Consider the following 16,181-nt stretch of genomic DNA (forward strand, 5'->3'; position numbering starts at 1 on the left):
TGCAGTCAAGGCTGAGAACTGCTTTAGGACTACTTTGGGGAGCGCTGGGTGGTGTGAGAGGCCTCAAGGAGTCACCTATGAATAATAATAGGTAGTGCCAGGAACAACCCATTAAATTTTATGAAAACAGCAAAAATGAATGCTTCTTTAAAGGGTCTCCTAAAAGGTAGCTTATTTACATGGATACTTTTTAGATACTTCCAATAGTCCACTAAAAATCCCAGAATTGGTGATACAACCACTAGAGAGCCCATGTGTGTATACGCAGGAGAGGAAGTGGGGGCATGCCCATGCACCTGCAGGCAGGCTCCCAGACACAATTAAAACACCTAAGGGTCCTCTTTGAAGTTGGGGGGGGGGGCACAAAAGGATAACGAAGAAAAGGGCCTGAATAAATTCCCGGTACCTTCCCAAAATACTGAATAACATTCCAACAGCCTATTTGACCTATTCTGTTAGTATGTTCTTCCAGAGAAGGAGCCCTGTCCTAAAGAAATGAAAGAATTAATTTTGTAATATCTTGCCCATATTAGGTTTCACTAAGAATTACTAAAGTGGATTATATTCACTTTATATTCCTCCTAAAAGTTTACTTCAGCTCATATTAATCTCTCCCTCGTCCTCTAGGACCCTGTTCAGTGACACTCTTTGTCAATTAACAAACATGGCCATGTGTTGATTTCTAGTTTGCATACATGGGTATCTATCCTTTGGAAACAAAGGGTATATTTTACTTTTACGAAGGATATATCTGAATCCTGCCCACTGCCTTGTAAAGGGAGGTAGATTGAGTAAATATACTGAAAAGAAAGTTAAAACAAATGTATTTTTTAATGTTTATTTATTTTGAGACAGAGTTCAAGCGGGAGAGGGGCAAAGAAAGAGAAAGAGAGAGAGAGAGAATGCCAAGCAGGCTGCCCACTGTCAGCACGAGCCCCCACAAACATGGGGCTGATCTCAGGAACTTCAGGATCCTCAGATCATGACCTGAACCAAAATCAAGACTCGGACGCAAAAGAAATGAACTTTTTGAAGAGAGAAAAGAAAAAAAGAAAAAGAAAACAGGAAAAAGAAAAAAGAAAAGTTAAGGAAAAATAAAGGAAAGGACTTTAAATTCTATGTGACCTCACAGAATAAACACAAAGGGGTAAAATATAAGATATACAAGAGCAAAAGTTAATTAAATGTCCTTTATTAAATAGAGGCTGTCATCCAGTCTGGGAAGCCTGAAAGTTCAAAAAGGTGAAATACCAAAATCTCTTCTAGGATCCCTCTCAATGTCCCCTGAAAGACTTTTCTGCCCAGACAAGGCAACACTCTCATAAAACATAATCTAAGGGAGGACAATCCCGCAACCCTCCCCAGGCCTCCTCCCAGGCCTCTAAAATCACACACATCCACCCAGTGAGGGAAGTAACACACTTTGATTATACAAGGAGTTGGATCATTCCGTTTTGAAATGTGTTCTCTATTTTCTCTGACCAGCATCATGCCAGTAAATCCATTCTCAAATTCCAACCCTTCTATTTCATACAAATATATCTCAATCCTAGAACAAGCTAAAATGAAGACTAACCTGGGAGTGCCATTCCAATCCAGAGCCACTAGAATGGTCATTTGTCACTGTTACACGTAACTGACAGACTATTTTGGTGGACCAGAAACTGGCTGGAAGCCACTAGACAAGTGTCAAATATGTTCTCAGTAAATTCAACCTGTGGCATTACACTGAATCTTTTTTATTTTTATTTCTTTAAGGAAAGGCAAGCTGTCCTAAAATTATTAGAAATTTTAGGAAGAAAGAAAGAAATTTGGGGAAAAGGAGGCAATGTAAACAAAGAAAGAGAAGAGCTTTATTAAAGAAGTAGATATTCTTCAACTGACTGAAAATCAGTGAGTTTAAGAAGCTTGTAGAATGAAGTTGGCCAAACCTAGAAAGATATGTACCCTCAAGGTCTTTGCCCAGGAAGTCACCTAAGCAGCAAGTATCTATCAAAAGGACAAACACAAAACAAAGACCCAACCCCCATAACTGGGCAGAAAAATCCTCATAATGATATCTTCAACATTTAGAGACTGAAAACTATTTCAGAAAATTTAATCGATACGTAAAGCAATATACACATGTTTCTTCCTTTAACACTTTTAACATTAGTGGAAATCAGGGGCTCTCTTCTCTGCAGGAAGGACTGGACAGGGGACAAGGCCCTCCTTCTAGGTCTGTCACATCCCTTCTTTTAAATTTCTATTCCTCCTTGGTGTTTCTCACAATCAGCAAAGACAAAGGTTCATCTATAGCCCTTCCCCAGCAATCAAAGGAAATCAATCCAAATGGCCCAGCCCACCTGATCCCATCAGATGATTCCCCACTCAAAGCTCCTGCCCAAGGAAGGAGCCTAAGAATGACCCACAATGGAAGAAATCAAACACCCCAAATACTATCCTTTCCCTCTTGGCCCAGAGGTAAAGCCCACCCACTAGTTAAGCGGACAGATGTGGGGTATCATCGAATGCCACACCCAACTCCACAAATGGTCCTATTTGCATTGTGAGCTATAAATATAGCAGAACAACACAACAAGAGCCACTGGGAGCACTCCTAGGACCAGCTGGTAATGACTAAATTTTCTCTCCTCACCAGTAATTGCCTACTTCTTTCTATTTGACATAATTCATCAGCCAGATTACAGCAGGTCATTCTGCAGCATATGAAGAAAGCAAGGATAACATAACCTGACACATCAAAATGTTCTTCTGTGAGCAGCCTGAAGAGCTGCCGCTTTACAAAAAGCTGTGAGCTGGCAAAATAACCATAGAGCATACAGGTCAGTGGGCATCCACCCTGCTTATTGCTACTCATTTCATTTCTGAGGAGCTCAGCATAACTGTAATTGCTAGTTAACAGATACACTGGGTCCTATTTACAAGAATTCCCAAAATGACTCCGCCAAGAACCAAAATAAATAAAATGTGGGAGAAAAAAGCGGGGTGGGGGGCTGACAGCCAGTCACTGGTCAACAAACACTGGCTGTGAAAATCCTGCAGCTACAAGAGATGGACCCAGCCCAGCAGCGACTGATTTCTGATCTCTGAGCCAGCTGCCTGCCGTTCACGTGGGGTTCTCTGTGTGGTTAAGATATGAAGACATTATAACTGGACAGTTCTGGGAACTTTCTCATCCCAGTGCACTGTGCATAGAAACTGGCCAGAGCACTATTCATTGTCTAAGTTACAAAAAGACAACCACAAGGATTCATGATTAAATATCAGCATTCGGTTTAATTCTAAGAGACAACTTTTCTCCTTGTAAAATGTTAAAAAAAACCCTTCCCCACCGGAATCCTATTAGAGGGGAAAAAGGCACATCAAAGCTAAAGTTATTATGCATTTTTTGTCTTTGTCTCCTGGCGCCCTGGTTTTCTTGGCTGTTCTTTATTCTCGATGCTTAACTGTTCCAATTTAGGAATAAGAGAAAAGGAAAGAGACAGAAAAAGAAAGAAAGAAAGAAAGAAAGAAAGAAAGAAAGAAAGAAAGAAAGAAAGAAAGAAAGAAAGAAAGAAAGGCAAGCAGAAGCAGTTGGCTCTGTGCAATTTCCAGGATTCTGCAGAATCTCCATCTCTCAATCTCTTCTCCCCCTTTCTTTCACCTCCAGCCCCTCCCTCCCTTCCTACGCTTCTCAGTTTCAAATCTTCACGTCACAAACCATAACATCATTCAAGCATTTGGTAAACGTTAAGAGAAGTTCAGTGCCTGAAGGTAGGGCCAAAATCTGGGTTCTCTTTGATCGACACCGGCAAGGGGGCACCTCAGACCTCAATTCCTAGATGGCGGGCTTCCCCGTTCCACCACCTGAACTTGCCGCCTGGATCACAGGCAAAGTCGTTTGCAGTCTTTCTGGCCGGTTCTCAGTCTCCGCATCTATTTTAACTCGGCCGGGGCGCAATCAGAGAATCTAATCCTAGCAACAAAGCCAGAAGCACAAATCCACCGTGATGAACTGGTCGGCCTGCTCCCCCGCCCCCTTCCTCCCACCGCCCGCGACTCGCCTTTGAAAAAAACAAGCGTTGGGGCCAGAAAATTAATACGTCCGAAGCTAGGAAGAGAAAAGCGACGGAATACAAAGTGGCCAGGAACGGTCTGGGTTTCGTGTTTATGTGTATCTTCTTAACCAAGGACCCTCCGATGTGAGCCCGGGCTGGCCAAGCCCTCGGTGGGAGCATCGAGCAGCCCCCAGCGCTGAGGAGACAGCTCGCCCCCCGCCCCTTCTCCCGTCTGGATGGGGCCGGGGTGATTGGGGGAGGTTCGAGCGGGTTCGTCTGACACTTGTAAATGGAAGTGGGATCCAACTTGGAAAACAAACGCGCCGGAGTCTGGGGGCGGGGAGGAGCGGGAGGAGGGCCGGGGAGGAGAAAAGAGTCTTCAATCATTTGCGCGGTCCGAGCTTCCCTTCCTCCCGCCGCGGCTGCTGCAGGTTCGCCCAAACCAGAAGCGGAGTCCCGGTCGGCGCGCGGCGGCGGGAGACCGGGCTGGGGACCAAGGCGAGCCGAGTTCGCCAGGCGCCGGCCGCCGCCGCCACTACCGACCACCGCCGCCGACCGCCCACGCTCCGGGCCGCAGGCGCCTCTCCCGCGGGGAAGCCTCTCGTAGCCCCCCCAAAGGCGACCTCACCCGGTCACCGCAGCCTCGCTCTCTCCTCATATCCATTCAGGGAACCCTTCCACTGCCTAGTTGGCCCCCATTATTGCGAGGAGCTGCAGCCGCAGGATGCCGCCACCACCACCACACACACACACACGTCCGGGGCGCCCCCCTTTCCTCTTGTCGCAGGCTACCCTAGAGGCTCCCCCAGCTCTCAGACAAACTCCCGCCACCCCCGCATCTCAGCCCCAAGCGCGCCGCCGCCCACGACAGCGGAGCAGGGGAAACTCCACAATAAAAGTTGCTTTCCGCGAAGCCTAGTCGAGGTCAATGTTTAACCATTTCGGAAAACACGCGCTACCAAAGTCAGCGGGAGAGAGGAGGGAGGACTAGACCACGGCACCGCTAAAAATACCCGGGCTCTCAGCCCTGCGCACGCCCGGGGGCCTAATGCACTTTAGCTCAGCGACCCCCACTGGCGGAATCCTGGCGCGCACGGCGCGCCGCGCGAAGACAGTCCCGGCCGTCTCCGCCGCCTCCCGGCCGCTCCCCTCCGCCCCTACCCCGGCCCCCTCACCCACTCTCGTCCTGGTTAAGGGGACCGTCCACACCCGCCCGGCAAGGGGCCCCCAGCGCGGAGCTGGCGCGCCGTCGCGTTCCCGCCTGCCGACCCACGGAAGGAGGCAACGCACCCCCAGTACCCTCAGACCCGCGCAGCTTTCTTTTCAAAGACAAGCAACCTTCACGCGTGCAAGCCCGCCCGCCCGCCAAAAATCATGCACTCTCCCCAGGCGCTCTGTTTCCCTCTCCCTGTGAAGGTAGCAGGAAAAATCCTCCCACCCAGCCACTCTGTTAAAAAGCTGTCGCCCTAGTCCGAAAGCCGCTGCCTTTCATAACATTTCGCCCTGCCCACTACCCCCCGCAAGCCGGAGTCAAGCGTGGAGCCGACCTGTAAACTGTCCAAGAAACCCCTTCCTCTCCCCGGAGAAAGTGGAGTCTGAGCAACCCCCCCCCCCCCCCCCCCCCCCCCGCGGCTCCGCACTGCACCTTGCCCAGCAACGACCCAACTTGGCCTCCGGGTCGCCCAAGTACATCCATCGGCATCTGAACCTCCCCACTGCGCCCGAAAGCTACCGGCTAACTAACAGGCTAGCCGCCTGGATCCTCTCATCCATCCACCTGCAACCGGCAGCCGGGGCTTGGGGGACTCAGGGATAGGTGCACCGATCCGTAAGCCCCCTCGCGGCCCTCCCAAAATCCTCACCCCCAAACTTAGCCAACTCTCCATGCCAACCTCCCGGCTACTGCCGCAGGACCGAACCTCTCTTCCCTCCTGGCGGCGGCAGCGGCGGCGGCTCGGAGCCGTGCCGAGGCAGGAACTTTACAAGGTGAAAAGTTTCCCCCACGCGCTCCGCCAGCTCTCGCCTCCCCGAGCCCACCTCGCAGCCCATTTGCACCCGGTAGTTGGAGCTTGCTCCCGGAGGCGCGCTTCAGCCGGTGCACCCGGCAGCCAAATAATCACACTAAAATCCCCACGCACCCTTGCCTGCGCCGGCGATCCACGGCTCCACTAGGCGCTGCCTCCGTGGTCTTCCGCTCCGAGCGCTCCAGCCCAGAGCGAGCCGGCCACCCGGCCGCCGCCGCCGCCGCAGTGCCCGCCGCGCGCGCTCTGGGACTGGAGCCGCGGGCAGAGGCGCTAGGCGTTCGGGGGGCTCGCAGGCGGAGGAGGGGAGCCGGGAGGAGGAGAGCGGCAGCGGGAGGAGGGGGACGGGGTGCGAGTTCCCAATCCGAAGCCCAGATTACAGCGCAGCCTGCCGGGAGCAGTGCCGGCTCTCCTGTCTGCTCCGTGCCGCCGCCGCCGCCCCGCCGCCCCGCCGCCGCTACTGCTCGCCGCCTCGCTGCTCCCAGCTCCCCATCACGGCCGACGCCGACGCACAGCCAAGCCCCTCTCTCGTCGCCCCCTCTCGCTTTTCTCTCGCTGTCTCCTCCTCCCAAACCGCGAGCGAAAAGGGCGAAGGGGAGAGAAGCCTCGGCGTCCGGGCTGACTCGCGATCTCGGAGCGCCGCGCAGGGGGGGAGAGGGGGCGGGCGGGGAGGGGGCTGTGGGAGAGGCGCGGCGAGCTGGAGGGCGCTCCCGGCGCAGGGCCTGGAAGCTGGACTAATTTTAGAGCTCGAGTCTTCCCCCACCAGTCTCTCGGGGCTCGAGGAGAACACCAACGTGCCTCCCTGCCTCGCCTGGAGCGTGGTGCCGGCTTCGGGGAGAGCACACACACCGCTTTCAGCCCGATCAGTGGCCCAGCCAGGGGCGGGGATGGAGCTCACCATACTCTCAGAGGGCAGATGGGGAAACTGAGGCACAAGGCGGTTACAATGGCTTATCTAAGATCCCAAGGTTAGTTTGTAACGTGAGGATTAAACAATCAAAGGTTGTGCCTCTTGATTCCGAATGTGCTTCCCAGACAGGCTCCTACTTACTACTTTGCACCTTTTTGAATCCTGGGGTCCTCTGATTCCCTGTGGAGAAGCGAGTAGGATTAGACTAAAAAGGTAACGAGGAGCATTCTCTAACCTCCTTCTCTGACTCCAAAGCGTTTATCAACATTTTTGTCGAAAAGAAAAAGTCCTTTGAATAGAATGAGTGATTGATCTGGGGCTTGAGTTGCAACTCCAACCTGCCAGTACGCCTGTTCCAGTAACTTCTGCTCCCGCACCTCTCCTAGTACTCCCAGACCACACCCACACGTCCACGCGCGGCTGCCCTGGAGCCCAAGCTCGTCCCGCTCTGTGTATCCTCGCACTTCTGCCTTTCTTCCCCTGAAAGCATAGAGGCAGTCTTAGCACCAGCCTCCCCCTCCCCACCTACTCCCCCCCACACACACAGCAATGCACATCTGTCCCTAAAGCAGCACACCAGCAGGCGAGTTGCCTCAGATGCTCTCTCCCAGGCGATTTCTCTTCGACTCCACTACCATTGGTACCTGGGGGAGAGGCGCGCTGGGCCTGCAGATCCATTCTCCACAAGAAATCCTTACTCCTTCTGAACCATGAAATTCCCTTTGGGGAGCGAGGTAGGGGTTGTTGGGGGGGGCGCTTTGTGCTCAGTCACTAGAGTGAGCCCTTTCATTTGAAGAGCCAATTGAGTTTATCTGTCCTTCCTTCCAGCTCCCAGCCTGGGGCCTCTGCCCTGATGCCACTACACAATGGCCCCGCTACTCCCCACAGGTGGAAAGTTCCTCTTGAAAGCCTCCAGCAGCCTCGCTGCCTTGACTGCTCCATAAAGCAGTCACTGGTCACTCTGCCCTGAGAGTTTAATGTGAATACTAAAGAACACTGACAGGTCCCCATACATCAGCTAATTCGCGGAGGTAATCGGCATGATGTAACCTCGGGCTTCATTGTCACAGAGGGCCAGATGATGGGTCTGCAGTGAAGGGGAACCACTTGCAAGGCCAGAAGGACTTACCTGCCCTCCCAAATGTTATCATTTGAATAATTTTATTCTGATTTTATTTTTATTTCAGCATCTTCCTAAGGCATTGAAAACTTCATTATCATACAAATATGTCTCTGGCATGGCATTTTCCCCTGGACCACAGAATGCAGCTAACTGTGTAGCAGAAATTTTAATGAATTTGTGTCTTTCCCACCTGAGTGCTTCTGTGGAATGCGAGGACAAGTTGGCTCCCGAAACCAGGCATCTTGGGTAGGAGTCAGCTGATGGTTCTTTGGCCAGTGGGATGTTGAAGGAGATCTGGCAACGAGACAGGACATCTTCCACCTTCTGCCTGGGAACACTGCCAGGTATGTGTAGGTGTGGGCGCCACCGCTTTCTGCTGCTGCTGCTGCTGCTGCTGCTGCTGCTGCTGGTGATGCTCCCGGATTCCAGCTCCTCAGAATGTTCTCTTATGCCTAGGAGGCACCTTACAGATAACTACAGAAATCTGTCTAAATTTCAGCCTCCCTATCCCAAGGCAGTACATTGATAATAAAGTAAACAGTCTTTACTCCCAGGGCAGACATAAGCCATTATAGCCAGTGGGTAAGAGATTTCCTACCAGGATGATAGAGTGGTTTATCTAGTGGGCCATCCCTCCGGTCCTTTAAGACTTCCATAGTACTTAATACTCATTTAATACTGATTGTATTAGGAGACTCTTTTATTTCCTTAAAAAATGCCTACTGGGTGCTAGTACTGTGGTAGGCACAGACTTGAGAATACAGGAGGCTTTACGATAGCAGAGAATCTCTTGATCAAAATTATATTTCTATTGTCAGTTCCCTACACAAGGTCTGACACAATCAACATGAGTAAATATTAAATATTATAAGAATGAACACAGAAAGAAAGCTTGAGATTCTTCTGCTAGGCCCAATGAGTATGACATATCAGATGTGGAAAGGAGGCCAGTAAGTGAAAAACTGTGAATCTTTGAAAAAATAATGTTACTTTCTATATCACACCTCGTATGTACCATTTCAAATCCTCTGAGTCTACCTGTCTATTTTAGGCACTGCAAAAGCAGTCAGTTCTAAGTGGGTTCCAGCCAGCTTCACACAAATACAGTCTGACAGTGCCTCGCCCTAGACCTCTCTTACATCTCTCTTCCCACCCAGAGGCTTCTTGGTTGAAGCTTTGGTGTAGACTAAAATCCAGAAAGAAGCATGAGAGACTAAACACCCTATGGTAAATCTTTGACTAATGGGAGATGGGACCCATGGATAAATGCTCCCCCTTTTATCCTCTGACAAAGGATCCTGAAGTGTGTTACATAGATCTTCTCAAATGGTCTTGCTGAATTAAGCAGCCAGTCACCTAAGGCAGTGGCCAGCGTGGTAACACAACCTTGTATCGGTTCTTTATCCTTTGCTGGTTCCATCCCTGGGACCACACCCCCCCCCCCCAAGAAAGTATGTTCAGTAAGTCTTTGTATCAGGCAGGCAGGCTCTACTTTCTGGCAATCACAGGCTAAACATCTGCCACCAATTGAAATATTTATATCAAGGTATAGTCAAATGATTTTTCAAAATGCCCCATAGCACGCGCAAACACACACACACACACACACACACACACACACACACACACACACTGCTCTTGGTGATCACTTACATTCTGACCAGATGTCTTCTTATTAATCCCATTTTGTTTTTGTGTTCATAAAATCAATGATCTGGGAAGTAATTGTCCAGCAGGATATCTGAGGCAATGCCCACTTTATTGTTAACCTTCTACAAACATTCAGTACTGGTTTCCTTCACAGACGAGTTTGTTACCACAGTGGTCCACTGAGGAAAGTGGTGGAATTTCCTTCCCTGGAAGTATTCAGTCAAAGGATAGGTGCTTATCAACTTGAGTGCTTCTGTCAAAAAACTCTGGTAATACAATTTTTTGAAAACAGATAAACTCAAGTTATATCATAACAAGGAGTCAGTTTAGGGTGATCATTAAGTGAGCAGGCCCTGGAGGGAGGGAGACTGAGTTAGAATTCTCATTTTACACCTTCAGCCTACATTGTCTTGGATAAGTCACCTTCCCTAAGTTTCGGTTCCTTAAATGTAATCGAGGACCTATAACTGTATCTATCCGGTAACAGTATTATAAGAATAAACAAGGGGGTGCCTGGGTGGTTCAGTCAGTTAAGGGTCTGACTTCAGCTCAGGTCATGATCTCACAGTTTATGGGTTCAATCCCCACGTGGGGCTCTGTGCTGACAGCTCAGAACCTGGAGCCTGCTTCAGATTCTGTGTCTCCCTCTCTCTGCCCCTCCCCCACCCACACTCTCTCTCTCTCTCTTTCAAAAATAAACATTAAAGGGGCTCCTGGGTGGTTCAGTTGGTTAAGCATCTGACTTTGGCTCAGGTCATGATCTTGCGGTTTGTGAGTTCCGGCCCCGCGTTAGGCTCTGTGCTGACAGCTCAGAGCCTGGAGACTGCTTTGGATTCTCTGTCTCCCTCTCTCTCTGCCCCTCCCCTGCTCATGCTCTGTCTCTCTGTCTCAAAAATAAATAAAACATTAAAAAAATAAAATAAAATAAACATTAAAAAAATAACAATAGAATAAATGAGATAACTCATAAAAGCATGTGCTCAACATATACTAAGCACCCAACAAATTTTAGCTATTATTCTTTTAGAGACAAAGAAAGCACCTGGTTTTTTGTTTTGTTTTGTTTTTTCTGAGCTTAAAGTCAGTGCTAGAAGCCAGAAAAAAGTTCAGAGTCTATCACTATACCTTCCATGCTAAAATTTTATGATTGTGATATGACATCTTTTTTTATTTTTTTAATTTTTTTTTTCAACGTTTTATTTATTTTTGGGACGGAGAGAGACAGAGCATGAACAGGGGAGGGGCAGAGAGAGAGGGAAACACAGAATCGGAAACAGGCTCCAGGCTCTGAGCCATCAGCCCAGAGCCCGACGCGGGGCTCGAACTCACGGACTGCAAGATCGTGACCTGGCTGAAGTCGGACGCTCAACTGACTGCACCACCCAGGCGCCCCTGACATCTTCTTATCCACATAGCTGCAGGGCAGACTTTTATTCGAATACAGCAAAATAACAATGTTCTAGATATTCAGTCTCATGCAATCCATTATATCTGTATATTAACCGGATGGGAACATTTATTTGTCCTTTTTCTGCTCTTCCTTAATAAATAAGTCTCCTTAGATTTCAAATTCACCTTCAAAATTACACCATATAATTAAGAAAACATATACCATATACTTCATATATAACCATAATTGTAACTTAAATACTTTATAGAAAAATATTTCTTCATTTGACTATGCTCATTCCTCCTCCTTATAAAACATGGAAGAATCTAAAAGATAGATTGGATACCCTTTATCCCAGTGGCTCTTATTTTTGCGGGGGGGGGGGGTCACAGATCTCTTTGATTAAACTTATGTATGGAACCTTGTTTTAAAAATACACACACACATATGCATACGTTTTTTGCATCTGTTTCAGTAGGTTTCAAGTCCCTCCAAAGTCCCTCCATAAAATCCAGATTAAGGAAAATGTGCATGAAAAAATTTAGTCCAGAGCTCAAATTCTGTTTCCTCAAGTTTTTACTTACTGAGTTAACATTGCTTTTTTAAGTCTGCTATTTAAAGGAAGGAATATGTAGTACCTCCGGGGTTAGGAGTACAAATTGTACCTGAAATGAACTTGGATAATTCCAAACTCTTAAGAACTCACCGTTAAAACAAACATTTGCCGGCAAGGCCACCTTTGTGGGGGACCCAGTATACAACCAGAAGTACTCTGAATTAACTTCCACATAGACTACAAAGCTTATTAAAAGATAAGTAATTAAAATGTGCTAATTTGGAGCTTACAGACTCCAAACTAAAACTCAACAGTAACCAAATTAAAACAACAGTAACTTCAGGATTTTTTAGTAATTACACCAAAAAAATATCTTGTTGCAGAGGAATATTTTATCACGGACATCTTTTAGAATTGCAGGAATATAGTCATACCAAGAAGCAGACTGACTTTTCTCTTTAAATTTTCTCTTTTAATTCTCTACAGTTAATGTTTCCACCCCACCTATCACCTGCATACTGTACAGAATTCTCCTGCTGTCCTGCCGTTGGTATGCACACCGCTGCATGGGGCCTTCTTTGCTCCTGAACTATCCTAAGGCTGATCCATCCCAATCCCCCTTATTTTGAAACAACAACCAAACATAATTGGACAGACATAACTACTTGATTTTCACCAAATAAAACTGTCTTACCAACTGTTCTCATCCTTGGGGAAATTTATTTTTATATCCCTATCTTTGGCCCTATGATTCTCCCCTCTTTGACAACAGAGAGAGTAATAATAAATGTAGTTTCAGACACTCACTTTTAACACATCTATATTTTTAAAATGTTTATTTATTTATTTGAGGCAGAGAGAGCGAGTGAGCAAGGAACAGGCAGAGAATGAGGGAGAGACAAGGAATCCCAAGCAGTGCTGGCTCCCTGCTCAGTACAGAGCCCCATGCAGGGCTGTCTCAGGAACCACCAGATCATGACCTGAGCCGAAGTCAGACGCTTAACCAACTGACCCATCTAGCGCCCCAACACATCTATATTTTTAACACAATTGTATATTCTTTAGGCCAATCGTTTTTTTTTTCTTTTCAATTCATTCATTCATTCACTCAAAAAATACTCTTAAATAGCTATGTAATTGGCTTTCTGCTATGTGCTGGGGATATGTTGGTTATCAAAAATGTAGAAGATATCTGCTCTCTTGGATCTTGAAACCAATGGGAATCACCATTTATTAAATGATCATATAAAGAAATGTAACAGACACAGGGCTACAAATGAATGCTTCAAGACGTTTGCTTAAATTTTTTAATGTTTTTATTATTATTATTATTATTATTTTGAGAGACAGAGAGACAGAGTGTGAGCGGGAGAGGGGCAGAGAGAGGGAGACATAGAATCTGAAGCAGGCTCCAGGCTCCAAGCTGTCAGCACAGGGTCCGACGCAGGGCTCAAACTCACAAACTGCAAGATCATGACCTGAGCCAAAGTCGGATGCTTAATGGACTAAGTCACCATGGCGCCCTTCGAGTTGTTTGTTTAATGATTACCACCACCTCAGAAAGGAGGGCTTCCCATTCCTCTCTCTATAAGCTATACTTATAAACTATACTAAACTGAAGTTCAACACTAACCATGGTCAATATGTAAACAGGATATCTAATGCTACACCTGATACATGTTTTGACATAATCCTATAAATGACGAATGTCATCAAATACTAAGCTATTAATAGTTTCAGGATCTCACTTCAACATCCTCACCAAAGTTTTCATCTATCCTTTTGACCTCTCATTAAACCTTTTCCTCAAATATCCTGAGGAAACTTTAGAATTTTTCATTCGAAATCACTGTTTTTAGGGACACCTGGATGGCTTAGTCATTTGACCATCAGACTCCTGATTTCTGCTCAGGTTATGATCTCATGGTTGTGAGATCGAGCCCCACATCTGGCTATGCACTGAGCGTGGAGCCTGCTTATGATTCTCTCTCTCTCTCTCTCTCTCTCTCTCTCTCTCTCTCTCTCTCCCCCTCTCTTCACTGCACAAGCTCTCTCTCTCTCCAAAATATAATTTTGAAAAATGTTTTACAAATCACTGCTTTTAAAATTATTAGTTATGGGTGCTTATTATCTGCCCCTATATTTCAGTACATTAGATAGGTTATGAATGAAATATGCTTATGTGGGCTAATCAAGTTAACCACAATTTATAACATATTTCTGTTGGGAAAAGCATTCCAAGTTTAAAACAACTGGCTTACAGACATTTGGAACATTACTTGTTTGTAAATTAAGACATTCTTTTACGTCTTAATTTAAGGAAAAGGGAAAGTTGCTATGTAATATAAAAATGAGATAATCATTTATTGTAAGTTCCATAAAATCTTAGAAAAGTAGAATTTATCTGCCTCACTGTCTTTTAATTTGCCCACATGTCACAGCTGCTTATTATTTCAGTCTTTATTTACTTCCCTAGTATACCTTCAAAAAATCATCTGGGCACAACATGGAGACTTTTGTCTACTTGCTAAAAGGAAGACATACATGGTCTTCTAACTTACTCATTGACTAATGCAGAAAGGAAAATTAAAAAGAAATCCACCTAAACTAAGGAGCCCCAAAACCAAAGAAAAGGAAAAAAAAAAGCCTTTCTAAGAGGTTGATGAACAAATAGTAGCAATTGATTTTTTTTAACTTGATCTTAATTGAATCAGCTAAGTATTATTAAATATAAATATTGGCATACTGCCTTAAATTAAGGAACACAGACCCCCCCTTTTCATTTTGAATTCACAAAAAGGTCTATTTACCCTTATTTTTTGAATACTTCAGCTAAGCAAGCTAGTGCGTGTTCCATTTCACCCGGCCAAATGTTAGCCATGAATGTCAGTGTAGTTTTTAAGAAATGAGCTGCATCAGACTATTTGCATAACAAAAACGCCACTGAGAACCAGCCTCTCTCCTGCCCAGGGCTTTTGTCAAAGGAAGCTGGAAGAACATCATCTATTTTCATACCTGATAACTTTGTTCACCCAAAAACAACTACTTACCAAATACAGTTGCTTTTCAGTAAAGTGAAAAAAAATACTGATTATGAGGAAGTAGCAGGTTCAAGGAGTCGATAATAGGATTCAGTTTTTTTTTCATTTCAAAATCTACCAGCCTCAATTCAAACCAGATTTGCAGTGATTAAAAGTTCTTTGCTTTTGGCTCTGATTCAGGAGTCAATTTGAAACAAGCTACTTCTTCAGTACATTTCCCACTGGGCAGATTGGGTCACTATATAGTATTTGTACAATTGCTGAATTGGCACATAATTCGTTCATACACTGAAAGCCTACTATGTGCAGAGAGGCAGATGACCTCCAGTCCAAGTGGAGCTCTGTGTTCCCAGTGGTACCCAGTCTTTACTTCTGTACCACTTTTCACACTACTTCATTCTCATCTTCATCTGGTATTGTCCCTCTCTCCACCAGACTGGAAACCTCTTAAGGATACAGACTGGTCGGGGCGCCTGGGTGGCTCAGTCGGTTAAGCGGCCGACTTCAGCTCAGGTCATGATCTCACGGTCCGTGAGTTCAAGCCCCGAGTCGGGCTCTGTGCTGACAGCTCAGAACCTGGAACCTGTTTCAGATTCTGTGTCTCCCTTTCTCTGACCCTCCCCCATTCATGCTCTGTCTCTCTCTGTCTCAAAAATAAATAAACATTTAAAAAAAAAATTAAAAAAAAAAAAAGGATACAGACTGGTCTTTAATTCTTTATCACCAAGATAAGCATCATAGGATGGATGTTCAACAAAACACTTGTTGAATGAATAAATACATCTTAGTAGTAGTTTGGATTTTCAAGAGATGGGAGAGAATGGAATTTCCATAGGAAGGCTCACATTGCTTTCATCTTATTGAGCAGTGGGGGAGAGAAAGAGAGAAAGAGAGAAGCCTAATTCAGTGGTTCTCAAAATGTGGTCCCTGAACCTGCTGTATTTGCATCAATTGGGAACTTTTTAGAAATGCACAGTCCCAGGCCTTACACCAGACCTGGTGAACCAGAAATTCTGGAGGTGGAGCCCAGCAATTTGAGTTTTCACAAATTCTTCTGGTGACTCTGATGCTCACTAAAATTTGAGAGCCATTAGCCTAGATCTTCCTCACTCTTTCTTTTTTCAAAAAACATTTTATTTCATCGTCATTTTTTTTAATTTGAGAGAGAGAAAATGAGAATGAGGGAGAGGCGAGGGGCAGGGAGGGGGGCAGAGAGAGACAGAGAGAGAGGGAGAGGGAGAGGGAGAGGGAGAGGGAGAGGGAGAGAGAGAGAGAGAGAGAGAGAGAGAGAGAGAGAGAGAGAGAGAGACTCCCAAGCAGACTCCATGCTCAGCACAGAGCCCAACATGGGGCTCAATCCCACGACCTGGGATCATGACCTGAGTCGAAATCAAGAGTCAGACCCTCAGCTGACAGAGTCACCCAGGCACGCCTCTTTTTTTTTGTTTTT

At 46.3% G+C, this 16,181-nt stretch overlaps 1 protein-coding gene across 3 annotated transcripts in view; it reads right to left on the reverse strand.

The window, feature by feature from the left end:
* Positions 1–6,683, reverse strand: part of FAT3 (FAT atypical cadherin 3) — a 669,639-nt gene extending 662,956 nt beyond the window's left edge. For all 3 annotated transcript variants that reach the window (XM_043579958.1, XM_043579957.1, XM_043579960.1), the window contains exon 1: positions 6,179–6,683. The gene's annotated coding sequence lies outside the window, so the exon portion shown is untranslated. The remainder of the gene's footprint in view (positions 1–6,178) is intronic.
* Between the last annotated feature and the right edge of the window lie 9,498 nt (positions 6,684–16,181).

The sequence above is a fragment of the Prionailurus bengalensis genome, chromosome D1 (assembly GCF_016509475.1).
Source record: "Prionailurus bengalensis isolate Pbe53 chromosome D1, Fcat_Pben_1.1_paternal_pri, whole genome shotgun sequence".
Lineage (NCBI taxonomy): Eukaryota > Metazoa > Chordata > Mammalia > Carnivora > Felidae > Prionailurus > Prionailurus bengalensis.